Here is a 24,361-nt window from a genome sequence, read left to right on the forward strand (position 1 = left end):
TAACCAATGACTGGTCATCCATTTTGGGACCATTTTGGGTCTGTCTTGGGTGTAGCTGTGGCTGGGCTCTTGGGCTGCCCAAGGATTTTAATAAATCCCTACTTTGTTCTGTAGCTCTATCCAGCCTGTGTTCTAGGTCAGCCTTCACAAAACCTCATTTTCTTCCTCTTGGGCAGACAGAGCCTGGAAAAGCCCTGCTGGAGGGCAGTTAGGGATGGGCAGGAGAGCACTTGCACTTGGCTCACCTTGGGAAGGGCTGAAGGCAGCACAGCCCCTCAGCCAGAGCTGCCAGGGCTGGGGTGCTGCTGCCTCTTCCCTGCTCTGATGTTTGCTGTTCTGTGAAAGGAGCCTTATCTCAGTCCTGCAGCTGATTGAAAGCCCCGTGAAACCATTGATCCGGTTCTTTTGAATTCCGTGGGCACCAGATTGGGATTGTAAGGAGAGAAGATGAAATAATGAAAAAATAGTAGGATATACATTAGAATCTTCAGCTGCTAGATTATGAAGAGCTGGGTGAAGCAGTGGAGGAAGTGTCATGGGCTCAGTGCACATTATTTCTTGTCTTGAACATCCCTCATCACAGAACATATTCACTACCTATAAATTCAACATTTGACATTATGAAATCCAGTTAGTTGACTAGATTTAAAATCTGGCTTGAATATAAATATTTTTTCAAAGTCTGTTGTTGTGACTTTACGTTAAGTATTTCAACTTTTGTTTCAGTTTTTTCATCTGCAAAGTGGGGAAGTACTTTGCTGACATGTTCTTGTGGTTACCTAAGAAAATTTTATAGGTTTGCAAGCCTGGACCCTTAGTGACAGAGAGCTCCAGGAGTGTGCAGTCAGCAGCTTTCAAAGACAGTGATCAGTCTGAGCAGTCCATCCTTGCAGAGGAGAACACGTTGATGAGGAAACAACAATAGATAGAATGAGAGACTCCATCTGAGGCAAACTGAATACAAAATGAAAAATTTCCCAATTAAATTGTTTTAGTGAATAGAAATAAATTAGAAAAGCAAAGAATAGAATTTTCCATAATTCTCAAATTAAATCCAAAGAGATTTAATAATTAAATAAAAATAATTAAAAACTACAGATGCACAATCTATGATGGGTATGACTGGAAAGAAAAAATATGAAAGGTGTATTTACAGAATTCACTAGATCTAAATGTCCAAAATGGAAAATGTCACATGAGCAACTTTAAAATATATTGCAAGTCAGCTCTACAAGCCCATGAACTGAAATAGGTTCTTTGGTTAAAAAATTTTTTTCTCCCTCTAACTATGTGGGGAACTGTAAAAAAATGGATCTCCCCTTAGGGGAAAAAACCCCAAAGTTATTTTCTTTAATTGCAAGTCAACAGGTGAAGGAAATTAATGCACATGGACCAAAAAATATGCTTTTCAATGCATTGGGTACTCTTTACTAGGTTTGCTGACTTTTTAATATACAGCATAGCAGGAAGTTCACACCCGTTCCTGTCCTGAACATTCTGGTAGAGAAATTGATGTCAGACTAAGAGGAAAATTCTGGGTATTTGCCAAAATTACCACACAAACTTTTTCTGAAATAGTTAACAGCACTTGATTGAAACCATCTGATAATTATTCTTTCCTATGAACAATTAATAGCCTGTTGTTATGCTGGCAGAGTTGCTTCAGATAAAGTCCTTAATTTCTATTTTAGTTTCTTACTTTTAAAAGAAGCCGTCCAACATTTCCTTCACTTGGAGCCCTAATGTTGGTCACAGCTGTTTGTGATAAAGGCACAGCAGACAACAGTGCTGTGACAGAACTTTGGAACACTTTAAATGTAGTAACTTAAAACTGTAAAGTGGAACTGCAAAATATTTTTTATTTTGTTGCTTTGTCCTGTGCTTTCTAGGTGAAGAGCTTGCACATACACAAGAGTTTCTTCTGTGCTGTAGAGTTGCACAAGATTTGCAATGCTTCAGTCTCATGTATATAAGGTAATCAAGCTCACCTTTCCATTTATAAGTCATTTTCTAAAAGTTTGCATTTGAAGGTTTACTAAAGCCAATAAAAAGGTTAGTGATGTATGCTACATAAAGTGTACTTTAATAAAAAAGGCAAAAAACAAGTGTTTTCTAGTGGCTGTGATACAGTCAACCTCTCATATTTTCACTTAATCTGACATATTTAAATATGTATTACAACCTCCCCAAAACCAGAAAGATTGAATAAATAAAATCAAATACAAATAAATATTTAATTCTGTTTATATTAGCTGCCTCTGTTGAGAATGGCAATAACTGAGGTTCCTGGCAAAACATCTTTCAGAGTTGGTGTCTGGGTGAAGAAAGTGAAATTAAATACTTAGTGTCAAATAGTATGTATAAATAAGATATGAGCAAGGGGCTTATACCAACATCTGACTTAGCATTTTGGGAGGAAAATCTGATAATAAATCTCATTAAATGGTGTGATATACCAGTAATATATTAGGATAGCTTAATTTTTAATTCTCCTGGCATCAGTTATTTTAAGTATGTGCATTCTGTATGATGCAAATAGTTTTCATTTAGAACATGAATTGGATTACCCTCTGCTGTTCAAATTAATTGTCATATTGCTATCAATAATATTGGCTGGAGTTTCCATAACTCTTTCAAACTGAAGAATTTTAGTAGTATTGCTGTGTTATTCCCAAGACTTAGCCACACTCTTAAACCTTTAAAGAAAAATGACAATAACATTGATTCCAAGTAGTTAGAAGAAAGTGGTTAGTGAGTTGATAGATTTTCATTATCTTTTGTTAGAGGGATTTTAACATGTTCTTAGAAGAAAAAGAGAAAGTTTCAGAATTCCGAAATGCAAGTGTTTTTATGTGTCAGTGGCAGGAAAGGATAAATAAATCCTTCTCCAAATGTCTGCCCTAAACAGAGATTCCTAAAGAGGGGCTTCACTGCCTAATGACCAAAATGCCATTATCTGTCTCTAGCCCCCCAGTTTAGTGGGATAAAACTGTTTAAGGGGAGATTTTTGTAGCATGTCTTTTGCATCAAAAGTTCAAAGGATTTGCAGGATCTGTATATTGAGCCCCTTGTCTCCCCTTGTGACCAGCTGCCCTGAAGTGGTCATGACACAAGAGTGGCTCTGGAGCTGGATCTTAGCAGTAGCAAGGTGATTTCTAATACCTTGCAGATGATATTTTATGGTTACTCCAGGTATGAACCTGAAGAACATATTGGTGTATACAAATGATTTCTGCATGTGCAAACGCTTTCAGAGTAAATGTTACAGCTATTTTAGTAGAAGAGTATTGTTTTGCCATTGTGACTGCTTAATCATTAACATCATGGTTGTATTAAATAACTATACTAATGCTTTGAGGTTCCTGAGTTTACATATGTTCACGTGTTAGGGGACTGCTGTGTGTTTGCCACCTCTCAGGGATCCATCTGTATATATGACATGACATTGAAAGCTTGATTTCAAAGCCCTCTGTAAAACCTCTGTCAGAGTTGTCAAACAATGATGAGGCAGAAACTACAATTTCAGCAGTATGTAAAGCTTTAAATTATAGTCTTTTGTCCAGTAATAAACGTTGGCAGTGGTCTGTGATGCTAGTCAGTATGTCTAAAAGGACATGAATACACCCTCAAGGGCAACTTTGCAAATACCTGTCATTTAGAAGTAGATGAAATTGGAATTGCCCCCTAAATTACTGCTCATATTTCCCCATCCCACAAGTAATTTTCAGCTATTCATACATGCTCAAAGTCTAAGTTGGCACTAGAATTTGGTGTCAGATGATTGAAGTGACAAACTAACAGTAGGAATCATAACAGTGTTTTTTAGAGTGTCATCTCTCTGCATTAGGGTGTTGTTTCTGTGTAGCCTGAAGGGATTGGGAAAGCCAGGGCTGAAGTGTGGGAGAGAATGTGGTTTCACAAAAGTACTGCGTGCTTCAGCTACTGAGTGGTATCTTAGCAGCAGTGATATCTTGGAAAGAAGCTTTTTTCTGTTTCTATACACGCTGCGTGCACATGACTATACTTGCATATGAGATTTTGTTTTAATTTAATTTGCGGAAAATTTTATTTCATTCTAAGCACACGTGATTTTAAAACACCATTTAAGCTATGTTTATTTCAGCCTATGCTTATTAGTTTAAGAAAGACTTTGGGGAGAAAAAAAAAAGCCTGTATATTAAAATTGGAACAAAGTTATGTATGTAAAGATTTTATACAAATAAACCAGCTTGTGAAAGAGATGGGGTTTGTTAAGTATAAATTTTACATCTGAATCATTAATAATTCCTAAATTTTTAAGCCTTAATCAGATTGCAGAGAGAACAGTCAAATATGGAATTATGAGAGAGGTACCAAACAGTATCAGAAATCTAGTTCACCATAAAAACAACAACAAAAGATTTCTAACAGTGATTTTATGATACCTATTTACCACAAACTCTTTCTAATGAGGACTTTCAAGCAGTTAACCTTGAATTTATCCTTTAACATGGCTATACAATTAAATCTATTTTACAAATGTGTTGCCCTATAGATAATTTCTGACCTAGCAATGCTGTTTCTACTACCATGATGATAAACTGAGTGAAGTATTAAGGCTTTTATTCATTAATTTTTTTTCTTGTTTTGTGTAATGATACACTTTTGGACAAATGAATGTTATCTGCACATCACTGCAGAAAATACTCAAATGTCAAATATAAAGAATGGGCAGTAGTCAACATTTTATTTCAAATAATATCCAAGCTAATCCTGTGGAATCTCGTTCAGTTTGTAGACTAACTTGGAATTTTCAGTAGTATTTTCTGCTATTTTCCCCCTGACTTTCCCTATAACATACTCAATTCTTAATACAAGATTAGAGTGCTTTAAGATATGGATGGCTGGTGTATGACTAACAGTGTTTAATAACACTTGTGAGAATGACTAAACATTGGCTGAAAATATTTCTCTGCACTGGAACTGCAGTGAAATTGCTGTGCTGAGAAAATTGCTGTTGAATCAGAATGCTGCTCAAGTAAATAGAATAATTTGTTTCATTCATTAGGGTCACTAGACAAATTAGCTGCAGCTTTTCCTAGAGACTGACACTACTACATTAAATGTGGAAGAGTGGCAAATGCAGAGAAGTGCTGATGGAACAAGGAAATTATTTGAAATATTAATTCTATAGAAGTCTCTGTCAATATTCTTTGCAGATGAAATTATCCTAGTGTACCATGATAAATTCTCAGCTGTAACAAACACAATCAGTCTCTTATTTATGTCTGCACATTTTTAACTTTCCTGAATCCTTCCAGTTCTCATGAAAGTCAGCAAGGAGCTAAAATATAGCAATTTCTTAGCTGAACAGTTTTCAGATGGGTGGTTAAATCTGGCATTTAGCTTCATGGTGAGCTTGTTCCCAAAGATTGCTGCTGTTCTGGTGCAGGACAGGAATGTGCTCTCAGAGCCTGCTGACTCTGAGTGTGCCACCAGTGGAAGCTGTAGCACAGCAGAGGCTCCTGCCAGTGGCTGGAGGATCTGTGCCACCCTTGCACACAGTTGCACTGCAGCCCTGGGGAACAGTGTGCCAGCTCACAGGAATTAATGTCCCCAGACCCCACAGGTGGCAGCTCCTGAGCCCCTGCTGCCTTTGGATTCACTCTGCATGGCTGCTGGGTGCAGGCAGCTCCTGCTCATCAGCATCAGGGCTTTGCAGGAGCCCTGAGCCATCAGTTTACTACAAGAACCTTCAGTGGTCATGGCCCAAGGCTAGAACAAAACCCTTTCACCCTTAAACTGCCTATCTTCAGAAGTACTTGAGGAAGACTGCAAAACTAACTTCTGTTTCTCTTCTTTAAATAAAGATATTGTGTAAATCTCCTCCAGGTCACATTAGTGGAGTACTTGCTCCTTACCAGTATGAATCATCATATACAATCCTTTTTTCTGCTTTCTTTATCTCAAAACTATTTTTCTATTTGGATGATCTATAGATGTGCTATAGGTTATTAAATATGGCCTCTCCCTCCATCCTCCTCAATTCTGTTCTTTTATGGTTTTAGGTACACATCACAGCCATACTTTACTGTATGAAAAACTAAATAAAATTCCCAAAACTCCCCACATGTTTAAATGCTGAAATGTATTTCTTGTGAGAAATCATCACCTGCAAATGGACAGATATGTCAGACTGGTGGAACAACTCATGAGGCAGTTTCTGCATGAAAGTTTTCAGAATGTGCTGCGAGAATACTTTTTCTCATAGTTCTGAGGATATTTCTTAGTTCTTTTATTCTGTTGGAAGGCTATAAACTAGATATGAGCACAATATTTCATTATGTAAACATTTCATTCCAATTCAAAGTCCATCCAGATTCAAGTCATGTTAGCAGCCTGAAACTAAGGCATTTTGATGTCTAATAGGTGAGAGCAAACTTATCCAACAGCTGTCCGTCTATAGCAAATATTCTTTAGTAACCAAGCACCCAGACATGTCTTTTAGGTGGCAGCAGGTTTTGTATAAACCTATCCAGTTCACATTGCTTTGTCTCAGGGCACAAAGCTGCTCAAAGCACAGGGAAGCACAGGGTGAACTCCTTCCCAAATGTGTCCCTGGCATTCTACAAGTAAAAGCCTTCCCCAGTGCCATTAAGTCTTAGGTAGATTGTACTTCTATCAGTGTTTCTCCTCATATTCTAAAGCCACAACATTTTAAGAACAAGTTTAAAATGAAATATATTTACCTTATAAAAATAAATTGGTTTAGTTTTCATAAATAAACTTTTGATATTGTTTTAGTTTTTAACACCCTGGAAAACTGCAAGCATTAGAAATTTTTCTCCACACCTTTTGTACAGTAGCATACAGAGTTAATGTTTTTGTCTTACACTCCTGAAGTGTAACTGTATGAATACAGTGTACGAGAAATGAACTTCACCTAGCTGAACAGAGAGTTTTTAACTTTCAGCTTTCCCTCTGTTATGTACACACAATGAAAACTTTTTTCAGCAACAGCTGTTTCAACTTTCCAGGAATGCATTTGTTCACATAATAATTCTGTGCATTTTGAAACACGGAATTTTATCTACTGGACATATTCACTTGGCATTTTCGTCCTGTTCCTGCAGCCAGACTAGAGGCATGACTGTTCTACTGACTATTTTACCAGGAGCAGTGTTTTATCACTTCTGCCTCTGTGTAATCCTGACTCTGCAGCAGCTCGCTTTTGTAGGAGAGACACAGTTCAGCTATGAAAGATATCCTTGCCCAAAGATAATGACTTTTTTTTTTATCTGAAACATAATTTTGTGGTGAAGTATTTTGGTATGAGAAATAGAGCTGTTTTTTTCTGATAGATGATTAAATTTTGCAATATATACTGCATTCAGTAGTGTAACTGTAAATAGGTGCAGCTGAGCACTTCAGGGTCAGGGCTTTCTGTTTCTCTATGTAATGCAAAAAGTAAAACATGGAGGTAAAGAATCCCTTAGCCTCTGAAACTTTAGAAATCAGGTTTGGTCCTTGGAAACTAAGCTACATTGTTGGTTATGTTTCGATTGCAGAAGTGAGGTAGAAAAGAATTTATCAGGAATGTTTCCTGTGATGGAACTATCTTAACAGCATGGTATTCTATTTTTGAATTATTTCCCTTTTCTTGTTCTGTTTGGTAATGAAAAGAGGAAATTGTCTGAGTCAACATCTGAAGACACAGTTAGCAAAATAAATCAGGAGAATTACTGTAACAAGTTGTTGAAATTAAAAGCTAGCTTGTGCTGCTGTTATCAAGTTTAATGAAGGTGTCAGAAGCTAAATACACATATTAATCCATAATTCCCAAGATAATTCTGTTCACTGCAGTTTAGAAAACCCAACAGGAACTCATGAAGCAATGCACCTTTAACAATCTGCATAATGTTTTTATTTACAGATTGATTTTGCTCCTAAAGGAGGTATTTTTTGAAATAAGCATGGTGGACAGAAATAAAGATTTTGGTGCTATTTCATGGAACTGGATATTGTCCTCACTGGTAAAATTTCAGTGTGACATGACAAGTGTCTGGTTGGTTATGTGAATTCTCTTGCTGAAGGATTTCCCTTTATTCAGGATTTTTATCTTCTGGCTATGTCTAGGGGATGCAGATGGAGTGATTTTCCTTCTTGATTTCACACCTGTGATGAGGAATGGAAACCCCTCAGTGATGAGGACTGGTGCTCAGTCCTCTAAGTTACTATTTAGGAAAATACTAGAAAATTAAGGATTTCAGCTCTGCACAGACTTGCATCTCAAAAAGAGCTCTTAAACTACTCAGCCACTGGGGAAAAACAAGTAATTGCTGCCCTTGCTGATCATTTTAAATCCCAACCCTGGTTTTCTGTTTACACCTAAAACAGTTCAGAGGAAATATTTTCAGGCACTTTCAGTCCTCTGTAATTATTATTCACTTTCTAACCTCTTTAGCATGCTGGAGCACAGTCTGCCTTCTATTTGTTCCAAAAGGTGAATATCCCAACCCTCAAACTGTTCCATTGTTAGAAATGGAATTGTGTGGAATCAATTATTTTGCAATGTGACTAATGAATTGCAACACACTGGGTCCCTATCCTATGAACTAGAGTTATTTTACCTCACTAAGCAATAGTTTCCAGCTGCATTTAGTTACCCTGAATTCAGCTGGCATCTTTCATCTTAGAAAGTCATGCTATCAGTTGGTGCCTAACAGCTCTTAGGCTTGGTCACTCTAACCTAGATAATAGCTATTTATGTTTCAGGTAATATTTGCTGGATTTTGGTACAAAGGTTCAAGTTCCTTCAGGTTACACTATCCTGGTAACTAAAATTGAGATTCCTGAAATTAGTAAACAGTTTGGAAAGTATTCCTTCAGTTCTCTTTTTACAGATTTCCTCAGTGAAAGGGAAATATTAAACCATAGACTTAAGTTCTATGCCTAAATAAGTTTCATAATCTTCTATCATAAAGTAATTAAAATTCAATTCCCTCAAATAGTCAGGCCACTTAAGGAAATTTTTTCAATCATAGAATAGACACCACCGGTTTTTTTTGGATAATAAATGTGCTAAATGGGCACTTGGCATCTCTACTCTTTTTGAGTCATAAATGAATTTTATACTGTCATTGCTTCAGTGGCAATTTAGGATTGAACTGTTGCCATGCAGTCTATACTATGACACTTATGGAATCAAAACACAGTCACTGGAGCTGACCTTAACACCTCAATGACTGAGACTTAGAATTTAGAAATATTTGAGTCTGATACAAACCTTGCTTTCTCTATTCTGCTGATCCATGTTAGCCAGACAAGAAGTAACCCTTACAGAATTCAGCAGGGTGAGTATTCCGAGTTCTTTGATTAGATAGCTGCTGATATCGGAGTATCAAGATAACTGAGTTTCTAATGCTTAGCATCCTATCCCTATTACCATACCACACAAATGTTTATTATTAGTCTCTGTTTGCTTACATGCTTTGAAAAGGGTGAGGTCACACTTCTCATTTTTCTTACTTATTTAGAAAATAGTTTTTAAAGAGTTGGCAGAATTGTGTAGTTCTACCTATATCTTCATGAATTGATTCTTGAAAACACCTAATTAAGTAACTAAACTATGAAATAATGCCAGCTGCTCTCAAGAACACATGACAGGAACTTCACAAGGTCAAGGAGTGAATAGTATCTCAGGATCAACAATGTAATTTCAAATGAAGTCAGGGTATTTCCCTTCTGTTTTCATGTCAGGTCAATTACAGTGACCTGCTTCCTGATATCAGTGAACAATGATTTATCTGTTTAGCTGCAAAATGAGGGGCTTATTAAAAAAATGAAAACTCAAAAGTAACCACCAAGAAGAATGTGAAGCAGTGCCCTGGTTAAAATGGTGATTTACTGCAGATATTCAGAGATATGTCTCTTGTGGATGCAGACAATAGCAAATTAAGTGTTACCATTTATCAGCTGAATTTGTATCATTATCCCAGAGTCAATATGTCGAGAGAGCCACATTGCCTCACTGCTGCTCTGAGAGCCTTTCAGGGAGATGAACTGTTAGAGCAAATCAGTAAACAGCCCATGGGAATTCCTCCATTTATGTTATTTTGGTTTTAGGACAGCAGGTACATTTTCAGTAGGAGCTTAAAATCCCATTTTATAAAGATCTTGGGTTTACTATGCAAATTTCTTTTTTAAAAAAAAACCCTTTACCTCTCTGACACTGCTGCCTGGTGTGCTTTAGGGTATTATTTACCAAATACATCCAATATATTTCACCTGAAGCACCCCCTGTGTGGGATGCCTGGGAGCAGTGACCCGGGGCCAGGTCACTCAGAGGGGTTTGCTTTTTTCCCCTCAGAAATGGTCACAGAGTGTTCAAAGAGGCCTTGGGTGAATGATTTGATATATTCACAGTGTTACTGTTTTAAAAATGGGTAATATGTGTTCTGCAGGAGTGAATCACAGGGCAGAGTCACTACTCTGAATTTGTTGCTCTAGATATGATCAATTGTTGAATGGTGTTGTAAGTACATATTTCACCTGAGTGAAACATGCTGGCATTTAGCAGGATACAATTCTTGATGGCTTCCTCTGTTACTGTCCATTGCAGGATCAGCTGTGCTGGGATTTGAATTCTCTTTATTTCATTGGTTTTTTTTTCTTCTTTTATATACAATTTCCATTATGATATTCATACTAGACAAGCTGGATTTTTTTTTTCCTCCTGTGTAGCTAAATGTATTTGAGGGTCAGGATAAGAACTGTGAATGGATCTTAATTTTAATATTTAGTTACATAGATATTTAATTATTAACGAAAAAACCCGACCACTTAGGTTTTTAGTATTGGAAGGGGGCAAGGGATGAAATTGTACTGTCTTAAAAATTTTTGGAATAGTTTGGACTATCAGAATAGGATTGTGGACAGACTTGTGACATTTTGTTAAAATTACTTTTGTGTTTTATTTGCCTATGGTATGGTTCCAGCCCTTGTAGATATAGAAACCTTTGTTTTCTGTGTAAGTGTTCACTTATTTTTCAAGGTTAAATCCTTCTCTGCCTGTGATGGACAAAAAGATGCATTACCTTTCAATTTCAGTCATTGTAATAATCTCATTTTACTTGTTATCATTCTGATTCTTTAGCTTCCATGTTTTACTTTTTTTTTTTAATTTCCTGAATCAACAAGAACAAGCTGGCAGCCAAGCTGGCAGTTGTATGACAGTGCCATACAGAAGGCACTTACAGCTTTTAGGGTGTATTTAAATATTTAAATTCTTGTCATTTGCATGATGGTCTCCAGAAATTGGCATGTAGCATCATGAGAAGGCAAAATGCCAGTGTAATATCAGCTGGCTGAGAATGCTTGGAAAAGACAATGAATACATTTTCAAATGATTAAAAGTCATGGCCTGGGGGAAGTCCAATACATACCTATCCTGAGCATGTTGGCTTCTGGTTAACACAAAAATAGAGCTGCCATGCTTTGGGCAGTTTTGATGGAAGTGCTGTGCAGAGTGCATGAGCTGCAGTGAACACAGTGATTCATCCTTGTAGGAGTTGTCTCATGTGATGTAACAGAAAATGGAGGAACACTTCTTACCATTTACTGCATTCTTGAGTGTCAGGAATCAAATGTATTTCTGCACAATAAACCAAAAAAAAAAGTAGAGAAATTAGTCACAGCTGTGGTTGCACAAGTCCATGACAAAGTGCCATTCATAGTTAGAAAAAAAGGAGTTTGGTCACAGGGTTTTGCTTCTCCCTACAGCCAGGGTTGTGTGAATGGAAATTGGTGACTGGAAAAAATGTAAAGCATATACAGTGATGTGAATAAATTTTATTACAAGTTATCTTTCTGTATTTCCATAAAGTCCGTCCTTGAAGCATAGTGATGCCTTTGGTCACTGTCTTACCTTACATTGATCACTGCAAGATCAAATTTAAGGATAACAACAAGGAACACAGTAAGGACAAAGAATCTGCAGCCATTCTTATACAGTAGCGTACTTGAAACACATGAATAAATCCTGGCTTAGTCTGAAAACTGCTTTGCAGTCTTTTCATTAAAAAAATTTTCTCTAATTCACCATATATTTCTGTAACCCTTTTTCTGTAGTGGGAAATTCCCCAGGCTAGTTCTGTTTGGTGAACCCTTTTATTCCAGCTGAGCTGGATGTGTCTTGGTGGTGTTTCATTGAATGAGCCATTGATTAAATTAGGGTTAAAGCCAATTTCTCTTAGCTCCTATTTTGCCCTTTCTGTTACAGTCTTCACGGATTACTGCAGGAATTCCAAATGGCAATGCTGTTTGTGAACTGAAGCTGTAAAAAAAAAAGTGAAAGAAACCTAAATTTTAATTCATTTAAGTTTTAAATAAAGTCTTCCACAGTTAAAATTACTTTAAACCTCTGTTACTTTTTGGTTTGAAGATAGGAAAAAGCAAAACCTAAAGTAGATACCCATTTGGATCTACATCAGTCCTTCTTGTACCTTATTAATCATGTTGTGTGCAAACTATTGAATGTGTGAGAATAAATCCTTGACTGCCCTTCCATCCAGTTCCCAGCCCTGGCATGGAAAGTGGGATTTGTGAGCACTAAGAACTGCATCTCTAATAAAGTGCTTCCATTCCCATGCCTGCACCAGGGGAATAATATAAACTTTTATGTGGCATTTGTGGTATTATAATGAGAAAAAAATGCTGTTGTTTTTTATAACTTCTGGGTATTTGAAACTGTGATAGCATCCTGAAGAATTTAATGTGATGGTTTAATTTTATTTCATTTTATTTAACTTTTTTTACTGTGTTGTGCTGAGTGGGAAAAGACCCACAAGAGTCATCGAGTCCAACTCCTGGCCCTGCACAGGGCACCCCAGGGGTGACACCCTGCCCCTGAGCACTGCCAAATTTTTGTGGAGCTCTGTTGGGCTTGGTGCTCTGACCATTTCCCTGGGCAGCTTGTCCTGTGCCCGACCACCCTCTGGGTGAAGAACTTTTCCAATAACCAACCTAAACCTCCCTTATGCAGGGAAGCAATGAAAAGTTTTCTTCTCCATGATCTTTAGCTATTAAATATCTATGAGATAGGAAAAAAATAGATCTAGATTTATTGTATGTTGCAAATTATTTTTTCCAATTCCAAATAGCAGTTTGGGGAATAAAATGTGAAATTTATTTTCAAACAGGTCTGGAGTCCCAGGTGACTGAAAATGCAAAAAAATGACCTGGGAAGGATCCATTTCTCAAGCTCTTCATACTGTAACTCATATATTGTAACATTATTTATGAAAATGTAGTTTTAAGGTTTTTAGAAAATCTTTAAAGCTCTTTTTTAAAAAATATTTTCAATTCTGAAAGGGTTTCCCTCTAGACAAGTCTTTCATAAGTGATGATCCCAGTCCAGAGTTGTAATCAGAACTAGACAATTAGCCAGGTTTTAGTTCCCCAGTAAAATGCACCTAAAAAGGGCTGTTAGTGTCAAGATGTGATAAAACTGTGGCATTCGGTGATCTGGGGCTTAAGGGAGGATTCATCCATTGAAGACCTGACTTCTGTGGTGTTTTTTCAATCAGAAACAGAAATGTAAATTAATGTTGAAGAATACTTGGCTCAGTCAGCTGGACTAGATTCCCCAGAGGTGAAATTTCCCTGTAGATGGAAGCTTAGAAACAGAAGAATCAACCAATAATGTTTGAAGGGCTAACTTGGAGAGGCTGAGCTTAATCCATTTGGCTTTTGAAGTGGCCAGGAAAAAGAAAGGTGCTTCTTGATGCTAGCTGGCAGTCAGTGAGAAAAAAATGCAGTGTTATGCAGTACTACTATAAAGAATGATCAGAAAAATAAAGAAGCTTTTGTCCACTGGGAGAAGAGAACAAATCTGAGAATCACTAATCACTCCTCCTCTTGAGGCCTGTCTGAGAGCCTGAGGCTGAATGTTTGTCCCTCTATGAGAGGCCCACAAATGGGGGAGGAGGCTGTATGAAAATAATAAACCCTCCAACCTGAGAGTGAGAGAAATATGAAGAACTTTTCTATTTTCTCTGTATGATCTGCTTTCCTTACCAACTCTGGCTTGCTTTTGTAGGAGATGAGAGAAGGCACAATAGAAGAAACAGAAAGTGCCAAATATTATTTTCTTTCTTTAGAAACAAAGACAAGGATGCAAAGCTGGCTTTGAGTAATATAAATTAACAAATTTTGTTTTTCTCGTTGTTTTTGGTAACAGAAGTGTAACTTGAAAAAAGTGTTTGGAGTTTTTTAGCCATTACCTCTGGAGGGAGGGGACTGATTTTCCTGTGATACATTTGACTCACACTTCCTAAGCACCATGGAAAATTCTAAATACTGGATGTTATTTTAAAATAAAAATAATAACTTAAATCAAGAGCCTAATCCAAAATTCCCTGAACTCAATGGAAAGGATCTCATTCTCCACATTAGTCCCTGGATCAGATTTGGTTCTCACTGAAGAACTATAGAACTTCCCAGCCATATCATTTACTAAAGATTTATTTACCTCTTCTTAAAACTGGTTGCTTTCAGCAGCCAGAAGTTGTAAATATTCATGCTGGAATAAATTTGCTTTTCAGGGGTATTTAGTGCAAGTGGTCCTTGCACTTGAAAAAAACGTCTGGTCTTGTTCTGCCCGAGAGCTCCGGCAAGTTTTTGATGGGTACTGTAAAAAGAGATAGACTGTGCTAAATACCTGATTTATCAGGATCCCTGACCTTCCTGTCATCCTCTGTGGCTCGCATTATCTTTGGATGTTGAAGCAAATAGAATCGTTTCTCCCAAGCCCTGTGCAATTGAACTCTCATAACCTGTGGAAAAGGCACCAGATGTTACTGAGGTCCCAGGTTTCCCATCTCTGCTTTGAACTCCTCTCCCTCCCACATGGTTATTAAACTTTGGTTACAGCAACAACAGCTTCTTTTTGAAGACAGTGACAGCGTTGTCTGATGCTCTTAAATTCTGGTTTAAAATACCATCTAAACCAGTTAAATGGGCAGCACATCAAAGTGTGTCAGGAGCTGTAAAGGAAAGGCTGCTGCCTTTTAAGGCAAAATGATAGCAAGATTAGCATATTTATAAGCACAAATGTTTAGAGGACAAGGTTTTGTCCTCAGTTATAGTAATGGAATAACTTTCTTTGTCATTCAAAACTGAAAAAAACATTCTGGATAGAACAGCCTTAGGGAGTCTAATTCACAAGAATTAGATATCAGAGAGCTAAAACCACAGTTTTTTCTCAATATCTTATTATCTGTTTCCTATTTTTTGCTAGAAATCAACTTTAAAATATCCATATTCCAAAATCTCTATTTCTAATTGATTGCATTGAAAAATCTTTTCAACTGAATGGCTGGGAGAAATAATTCCCTGTGTTTTTTTCACTATGAGGCTTTAAGTTCATCCTGTGACACTCCTGATGTGAGTGTCAATGATTTTTCTATCTCACAGGGTGGAAAACAGCCAATAAGAGATGCAACCACAGTTTTTAATATATGTTTTTAATATTAAAAATAAAAGATGAAACTAGAAAGAAAGAGGTCATTCATCTTCTGTCAAAAATATAAAAGCAGGAAGAGAACGAACATATATATATCTGTGATTTGGTTTTATATCAAAGATGTATGCAGCACAAATGCACAATAGATAAGAATGCATGCTTCACTGCAAAGTACTATGGAACATTTACATTTTCAGAAGTTTCCTATATTTCCAACAGCTTTTTACTGCAAAGTAGAGATCTGGAAAGCTTTTATGAACCTAGATGTTTACTACTGACATTATGAAAATTTCTTTTCACAGAACAAGTAATTTGCTTGGAAGCTTATATGTGAAATTCCTTCCTCTTTAGCTACTTTAAAGAAGAATGTATCAAATTAAGTTCAGTAGGGAATAAAGGATAAAACAAGTGGTTTCTGTGTTTAAGATTGTTAGAGTAACCTTATTGCTCCAAGGAGGACATAAAAAAGTAATTGTCTTTCTATTGCAAAAATTCTTTCCGTGTAAGTGCCTCATTTTGCTTGAGAAGCACAGCATTGGTTTTTCACCTCTGCATCCATTAGCCACTTAAACATATTAAAAGTGCTTTAAAAATTTTACAATGAAATTTAGGTTTTTACTAGACATTGTTCATGACAGGTTGAAATAATGCTTTTTATTTTCTGTATATTTTCTTGTATTTCCCAGTTCTTATTTTTTGTGATAGAAAGAAAGGTCACTGTTTTTAATGAAATGAAGCAATAAAAATCAGAAGTTGAAAGTGAGAAAATAAGTTTATAAACCTTGACTGTAAACCTTGTGAACATTAATAAGCATATTCTATGAAAAGAAAAATCTAAACAAAAAGAAATTATGTGATAGTATGAGATTTAGACTGCCACTGTTTACTACAAGTTAAATCTCAAGAGGTTTGTATGCTTCTTATCAGCATTACTAATGTTTTACCTTCAGTTATTGGACAATGTCATAGCAATTAGTGGAGCAGTAGTCAGCATGAGTGCCTTGGTAATTCCTCCTGGCAATGGAAGGATTATAGATACATTCCAAATTCAATTTAGCTTTAATCCAATTATTCTCAATTTAAGATTGAATATCTGCATTGTACAGACACGAACAAACCTCAGGGTTTACCTGCTGGCTGAGCTGCTGGGAGTGAGCCCGGACACACTTTGGGCTGCTCCCAGAGGTGACAAGAGCACTGCTGCTCTCTCTGTGCACTGCCCTCTGTGCCCAAGTGGCTTTCAGCTCTCCCTGCAAGCAGTGACAAATCTCTGCTGCTCCCAGGGCTGCCTCACTGCAGCCAAGTGTGCTGCTCTGCTCACTGTCTCCATGGATGTGCTTTTTGAGACAGCTTTCATCATATATAGTTTTGCTATGGAAAAAATATTAGCTGAAATAGCAGTAGATAAGCTTGTAATTTCAAAGTAAAGTTTATTGGCACTTCAGGTTTTTTCTCTCTTAAATGTTCTTAGAGGCTGAATGAACACTACTGCTTCTGTTGGCTTCATGGAATTCTTTGTCAGAAATTCACTTCTTTCTGAGCAGAATGGTATTGATGAAAGAGCTGTGTAGTTCTGGTGTCTCCATGTTCAATTAGATTCACATCCAAGCATGAGTCAGTGTTACCTGCTTTCCCACATAATTTGTGATTTTTAATATTTTGCACTTTGCTATGGTCAAAAATGAGGTCAGAGGAGGTGATGGAATAACACAAAATTCATCAGAAATTCAGGCTAAAAAAACCACTAAGTATTGGCTTCTGATAACCATTGCTCACATTAATATTACTGATCCGAGTGTCTCTTCCTTCTTTAAATCCCAGTGAAGTGCTTTGGCTGTGGGAGGCTGTGTGGGTGCTTTGCGTGGGAGTGCTGACCCAGCACTCACAGAGCCCTGTTTAATGTCCCCACTGAGACACTAAACCTGCTCCTTGTTTTGGATGGGCTGCCAATGCTCTCCCATTCCAGCTCAGAGCCGAGCAGTTTGTTCCACCTAAGCTCTCCCTGCATTTCAGGCAGTGCTGCAAAAGCTGCTCTAACTTGGCACCAGGAGCTGTCACACCAGGTGGATGGAAGGGGTTGCCTTTTTCTGTCGTGCAGCTCTTACTTGCTGCTGACAGCTGAGATGCAGTGCTAGACTTTATGCTAAATTAAATATAAAAGAAGCAGGATTCAGGAAGATCAAGGAAAAGCACTGGATTGGGGCCAACATCAGTCCAATTATTCAGCATAAAATTTATCAGATAAAACATGGATGTTGCATGTGCTTAAGTTTAAAAAAACATTACTGCATGAATTAAGAATAGTATATGGGTTAACTATTATCAAGATAAGCATTTATTAAAACTCTAAGCAGGAAAAAAAAAAATTCAATATCTTCCAAAGGACCTTTTAATGTTTTTCTCTGTATGCTTTTTCCTTGACCTCAGTTGTCCTGTAAGTCACTGCCTTTTGTAAGAGTGTCGTGGTTTGACACGGAAAGATAGAATTCCTACTATAATCTATTGCACAGGTGCATGGATGCCCAATAATGCTTTTGCTGAACTTGCTTTTCAACATAAGCAAGGACTTGACAGGGAGGGTTCTTTTTACTTAACAAGGATTAATGAGTTTTGATGTCTCTGATTGGGAATAGTGCAGATATAAATTGTTTATTCAGCTTAGGGCATTCATTCTAAAATCAGAGAAACACATCCTGAGACATAACTCAGATGTCATTTATTTGTCTAGATTAATATTCAGCTTGTCAACCACATTGTCTAAGCACTCTAAATATCAGTAGCTATGGTCTAGTATGGCTAAAACTAAAGCAAGTGGATTCTAGTATGAGCTGAAAGCATCTGCCATGTAAGCATATTCTGGTGTTCACCAAAGCATGACCTGTCACCTTAGAGATGTAGGCTTTGTATTTTCATTATTTAATAATGATTTCTTCTCCCTTCAACTTTCTTCAAGTGTGTGCATCTAAGCAGAGGCTTGGAAATGTGAAAATATGAAGCCTTGGGCAGGTGGCACTTGGAAGAGAAAGACTGCATGGAAAAGTGTCAGAAAAGCACTGCACAGGTCCCCGAGCAGGAACTGAGAATCCTTGGGATGCAAGTCATTTTGAGAAGCACTGAGTTGCTTTCTCACAGGCTAAGAACTGATGTAAGGAGTTCTGGGGCTCTTTTTCAGCCCTCTAGTTCTTATGTGGTTTCCTATCATCCTTTATTTTCAGTCTTCTTTCTACCTCACCCTCTACTTCACTCTTTTGATTGCATTTGTTGTCTAGTGTCTTTCACAATTTCTGAGACAATTTTGTCCCTCTGGAATGAATAAGCTTTCCTTACCCTAGCACCTGGTATCAGTCGAGTTCTTCAAATTAAGCAAAAGTAGAATTTGTCTGGAAGATTGATGTAGCAGCAGACAGGCAGAGTAGGTTCACTTAAATTGCAATAAGTAGATACCCCACAGCTAGAAGCAGGAAAGGGAATTTGTTATATGACAATTACAAACTTAGGCACTTTTTAGTAATGGCATAAGGCTTATTCAGTGAGTTTTTCCATGAGATAAAAGGATGATGGCATTGATTATATTAGCATTTATCAACTAAAGGGGATTGATTTGTTTTCTTCTTATTTGGACTCAGATCAGTGGAGTACTGCAAAGTTCTGCTGTTGGGTCTGAGATGGGGAAGGTGAGGGATATTGCCTATAAGCTCCTACTGCCTTAGGGGGAAAACATCTACAACCATTTTAAAAACCTTGGGTGCTTCTCTGGCCATGTAAAATATATTTTTCTTTATTCAAAACCACTTCTGCTGTTACCAGCATGTGACAGGAAGCTTTGTAGAATTTGGGTCATCAAAGCCAAATTGATCAAACACATATAACAAAAAAAAAAAAAAAAAAAAAAAAGTGAGAGCATCTGTAGTCTGTGTCTAGAATCTTAGGAGAGGTTTTGAGGGAGTTCTGTATAGCTGAGAAGTCTCTAATCCTCCAGTCTACTCTTCAAAAATTCAAGAAAGATTGATCTAGATAGGTCTCTTTGTGAGAATATAATCTGGTTTTACATGTGGGCAATCTGCAATAAAAATGGGAGATGGAATACTATTTTCTCATGTTGTTCGAAATGATGCCATTATACTCAACAGGAATCTTATTTCGTGGAATAGAATGAATTCTCAGTTCTGATGAAATTTGTATCAAGTTCAAGCTTGTAGCTATTTTGGTCTATCTTTTGGTATCTCTCAGAATTTTCTGAGAAAAAGAGGAGTGGTAGTGATGTGTAATGAAGGCCATCCCAGTGTTTTAGTCTGTGGAGGTTTATTGTACATTGCATATGTTAATGGGCCTGTGTGGGCTGTACACAAAGAAGTTCTGATGTAAAAAAACCAAACAAACCCAAACATTTTCATCCTTAGATTCCACAGCAGCTAGTTGTGAAATTTGGAGCTACTTCCACAATCACAGTTACACACCCAGAGGGTACAGTCAAACTACTTAAATTGCAGTGAGACTTATAGAATATGTATGGTTTTTTCCATTGAATATGAAAATCTCTTTTGTCAGCATTTCATCTCATACTGGTTATTCTTTATACTAAAGAGTCTTTCTCTTTCACCCTGTAGTCTAGGTAAAAAAAAAAAAAACAAAAACACATCACAGCTGTTCTTAAATGATTCTATTTGGATTTGTATTGTTTTGTTTGCCAAGAATTTTCATTGGAAAGAGTGAAAGAGTGGTGAAGATACCCCTTTATTTGCTTAGGTTTGTTCATGCTGATCCCTTAGGAGGTTTCCTCCTTTCTTAGCCAGATTCATTTTGTCAGAGGTCTCTGCTCTGACCCTATTCTGTCTCGAGCTGGTTGAGAACCTCAGTGAGCTTTCCTCCAGGTTTTTGCTGTCTCTTCTTCTTTGCTGCCATTGAGCAATCCCATATGGAGCCTAATCAAAATATCTCATCTAGTTGCAGTCAAGGGTTTTTTGATTCCTGTTAGTTTCTGAGAAACTGATGATTTTTCCATTTAAAATAATTTCAAAACAAGTTTTGTTTACCTGGTTAAGAACATGGACAAGACAAGGCTCATCATTCCCAGACTGTGCTTGTATGGACCTAAGATTCTCTGAAAATTCTATTCACAGAAAAAATATTTCTTGAGTGACTAACTCCTACTATTCATCTGTCTGAGAGAATTTATTGTAAATAAAGGCTAAACAGTGTAATTTTTATTTCTTCTCAATAGACACCTTCTCATATTTTTCAATCCTGTGTGTTAAACTCAATACTTTAGAAGAGTTATAGTAAAAAAGCTGCTCTTTGCATGTCAGGAGCACAAAGATTTACTTGAAAATAATTTTGAAGGAGCTTAGTCTAGGCATTAGTAGAAGAGGTTTGAGGGATTTTTTTGTTTCTCAAATGGATATTTAATAATTTTTCAACCTGGAGTTGATTTCTGATTTTGAAGATTATGAAGTTCCCTATTTTATAAAGAAACTTCTGCCCTGGCCTCAAAATGTCTTTCTTATTTAACTAAGTGGCTTAATGTGAACTGGAAAAAGGAGAATGAATCTGAGGAACTATCCAGTTGTGAGGATTTCCACAATGGTGGGAGGAAAGCATCTAACTAAACAATAAAAGTCTAATAATGAAATGTATTTGTGTATTACACTTCTGCATGGCACTGTAAAGATGTAAAACACTGTGTAATTGCTATGATTTATTAATGCATTTGTATACTTTTGTAATAGCTCTAGTACCTCCTAATAACAACCAAGACATTTATAAACACATTGTTGGCAAAGCTGTTTTAGTCAACCAACTGCTTCTGAATTTATATAATTTTTGAGACATTATTTTAGTATGCACTTTAGAGTTTTCTGCATATAAAAAGCTCCTAATTTCTTTTAAATGGGACCTTGGAGAATTCAAGCCCGGGAACAAGTTTATTTAATGGCTTAGTGAGTTGCTAACACACACTGGTTTATAGCTACTTGGAAGTAGTAGGTGATTTCCCTTCTCTTTTATAAGATGGATTTCAGTTGTTTTCCTGTGTGCAACTCAAGGTTTAACAACTCCCAGGTATCTTCTCCCAGAGAAGTGTAAGCTCAGAAAAGGGAAGTTCTTCAGGTGGGATGAGCCCTGTAGTGTGTACAGCCTGAGCAGAGCTGCTTTGCCCACTTTCCCAATGGAAGTGAGCGGATCTAAGTCTGCTTTCCATTTCTCAAGCCCGGCAGGTTCAGCTTGGCACCACATCCTGCTGTGCCAGCAGGAGGGTTTGCTCTGACATCCCCAACAGCTCCTGACAAATCCACTCTCAGCAGAGCACAGAGAAAAGAACCAACTCTTCAGTGCCTTCTTTAGCAGTGAGTTCAGTTCAAACATAAGAGAAAAATAATGCCAAAACATTCTGGCATGAAAAAATTGAACAATGTTTCTATTTTGAGCGCTAGCCTTATCAACAGAAATCTGATGAGTATATTTTCCAGGTGTTCCTGGTGATTTTTGTTGTCATGTTTATTTTTGGCAACTCTAGTATCTCCTTTCTGTACCATTTCATATCTTGTTTTGCCTATACAATATTAGCTTTAAAACACTACTCTGTATTTCTAAATTTAATCTTATTGCTAACATCTCCTGTGATAAACACTCTTTCTTCCCTGACAGATCTCTTGTAGTAGAACTTACATTTTTTTTTCTTCTTGAAAAATAGATAGATGCTTACTAAAACAAATTTACCAATCAATTCTTCTTTGGTCTGTGTTTTATGTTTTTGTTTGCTGTTTGGTTTTTTTGTCCCTGGGGAACTGATAGCAGGATGTTAACAAAAGCTTAAATATTATCTCTAAAGGCACTTTAACCTAGAGATTTAGATCAAAGGACATAGTTGTAGCTTTAAAAGGTGTATTGGAATTGTGTTTTGGCTCTCATCTTGGTAATATGTAATAGGCTTATCAGAGTTGAATTCAGGAAAAAAATATCCAGAGGCCCATGCCTCTCTCTTTAAATGTTTCAAAATGAGTCTTATTTCTTCTCACATAAAGGCTGAAATAGGAAAAGAATTGAGTATAGATGGAAAACTTGATTTAGACTGTAAATTGAGATTTATTTTTTTCTTCCTCTCCCTCCATTCAAGATCTTGAACGTTCAACTACATTTGCTACGAGAGGCTTTGATTGCTCTCTTTCAAAATAGGTTAAAAATAATGTTAGGGGAAATGGGATGTGATGTGTGTCACAAATGATTTAAAAATGTGAAAAAGCAGAAACCATTAGAAAATTCAGCCTAACTTGTCAGCTAGAGAGGAAAGAAGCTGTCCCAAAGCTGAGAATGATCTGGGGTTGGGAGGCATGGCAGATGCAGGGGGCCTATCAGCCGCAGCGTGCCAGTACAAGTTGCTAATTCTAGCAGATTACTCTGAAGAAACAAAAGGGCTGTGAAGTGCTAATTACACCTGCTCACACTCAGACAACTTCACCCCATTGCCATTTGTGTGATGACTTTTTGCTGCTATGCAAGTGTGGCTAAACATTGTCACAGCACATTCAATTGCTGTTTAGTGCTACCTGACATGATGTCATCTGACAGGATCACCTTTGGCCAAGCGAGAATTTGCTGTGTTGCTTAAGCTTCAGAATAAAAATTCATCCTGTGTATGTGCTGTACCTGCCAAGTTGGCTCTTTAATCTGAGTTAATAGTCCCTTTGTATATAGCACAGTAGCCATTCCATTTCAGAGACATTGAAGCTATAGCCAAAAGTTAATGCATCCAAATTACATAATGATAATTTTTCAGTGTACAAAAATGACCTTAATGAAATTGGATGAGTAAGAGGTCTCCTTAACACAGTCTGTTCCACCCCAGTTCCTCATATAGGGCCCAGTGGAGGGACAGCAGCCCAAGATGGGATCCCCAGGGGCCAGGTGTGTGCCCCAAGGAGGACCCTGGAGCTCCCTCTGCAAGGACACAGAGGGGTTTGAAAGGTACCCTGGAGCTCCCTCTGCAAGGACACAGAGGGGTTTGAAAGCCAGTGCTCTGCTGAGATTTCACCTTCAGTCCAGCAGCAAGAGGAGGGGTATTTACCCCCCATCTCTGGCAAGACTCCTTTACTTTGAAGGCTCACCTCCTTTCTTCCAAAGTAGATGTTTTTGAGCCCTACTTTTGAAGAAGACATAGGTGAAGGAAGAGCAGAACATAAGGGATGAAAGCTCTGTTCAAGAGTGGAGGGGACTTGTCTCCTGTACCCACTAGTGGTGCTCAAACCAACACCTCTGAGAGTGTGCTGAGCCCAAAGGTCTGGGTGCTCTGCCTCAGTGCTGAGCTGGGGTAAAGAGGTGCTGTTTGCTTTCTTGTGCTTTTCTATCTTGAGAACATTTCTTGCATATACATTACTTTAGAAAATCCTTGTAAAAATATGCTGAAGATAGTCTGAAGGTGCTTAGCAGAGCCTTTAGCTTCATAATAAATTATTTTTATGAGAAGAGGTGACATTGCATGCTATTTTAACAAATGTCAGTGAGGGCACAGCATTGTGACAGAGGGGCTCTCAAGCTCTTGAGATAAACGCTTCAACCTATGGAAATGTTGCTATAGGAGTCCTGATGATTTTCTGCACTCTGGAGGGATTTGCAGGCAGCTCTCTGAGGCTGAATACCTTTTCCTGCCCCAGTTGGTGTAAGCAAAGGCTTTCCTTAGTCACAATTATCATGTTCAGATCACAATGTTATGATACCTGGAGCCTCTGATACACTGAAATATGTTTTCACCGATGAATTACTGAAAAAACTGAGCAGGCGGGTGGGCTCCGAACTCCTCTGTGTCAACAGGATTGACAATAGGATCAATAGGATCTGACTAGGACAAAAAGAAACAGTATTCAGAGC

General features: G+C 37.5%; 1 long non-coding RNA gene across 1 annotated transcript; it reads left to right on the forward strand.

Moving 5' to 3' along the window:
* Positions 1-277: 277 nt before the first annotated feature.
* Positions 278-14,849, forward strand: LOC146766932 (uncharacterized). Its single transcript, XR_014956786.1, has 2 exons — positions 278-1,974; positions 14,583-14,849. It is a non-coding gene; the product is annotated as an uncharacterized LOC146766932 (long non-coding RNA).
* Positions 14,850-24,361: the final 9,512 nt, after the last annotated feature.

This window comes from Lonchura striata, chromosome 7 (assembly GCF_050655825.1).
Source record: "Lonchura striata isolate lonStrDom1 chromosome 7, ASM5065582v1, whole genome shotgun sequence".
NCBI classification, from domain to species: domain Eukaryota; kingdom Metazoa; phylum Chordata; class Aves; order Passeriformes; family Estrildidae; genus Lonchura; species Lonchura striata.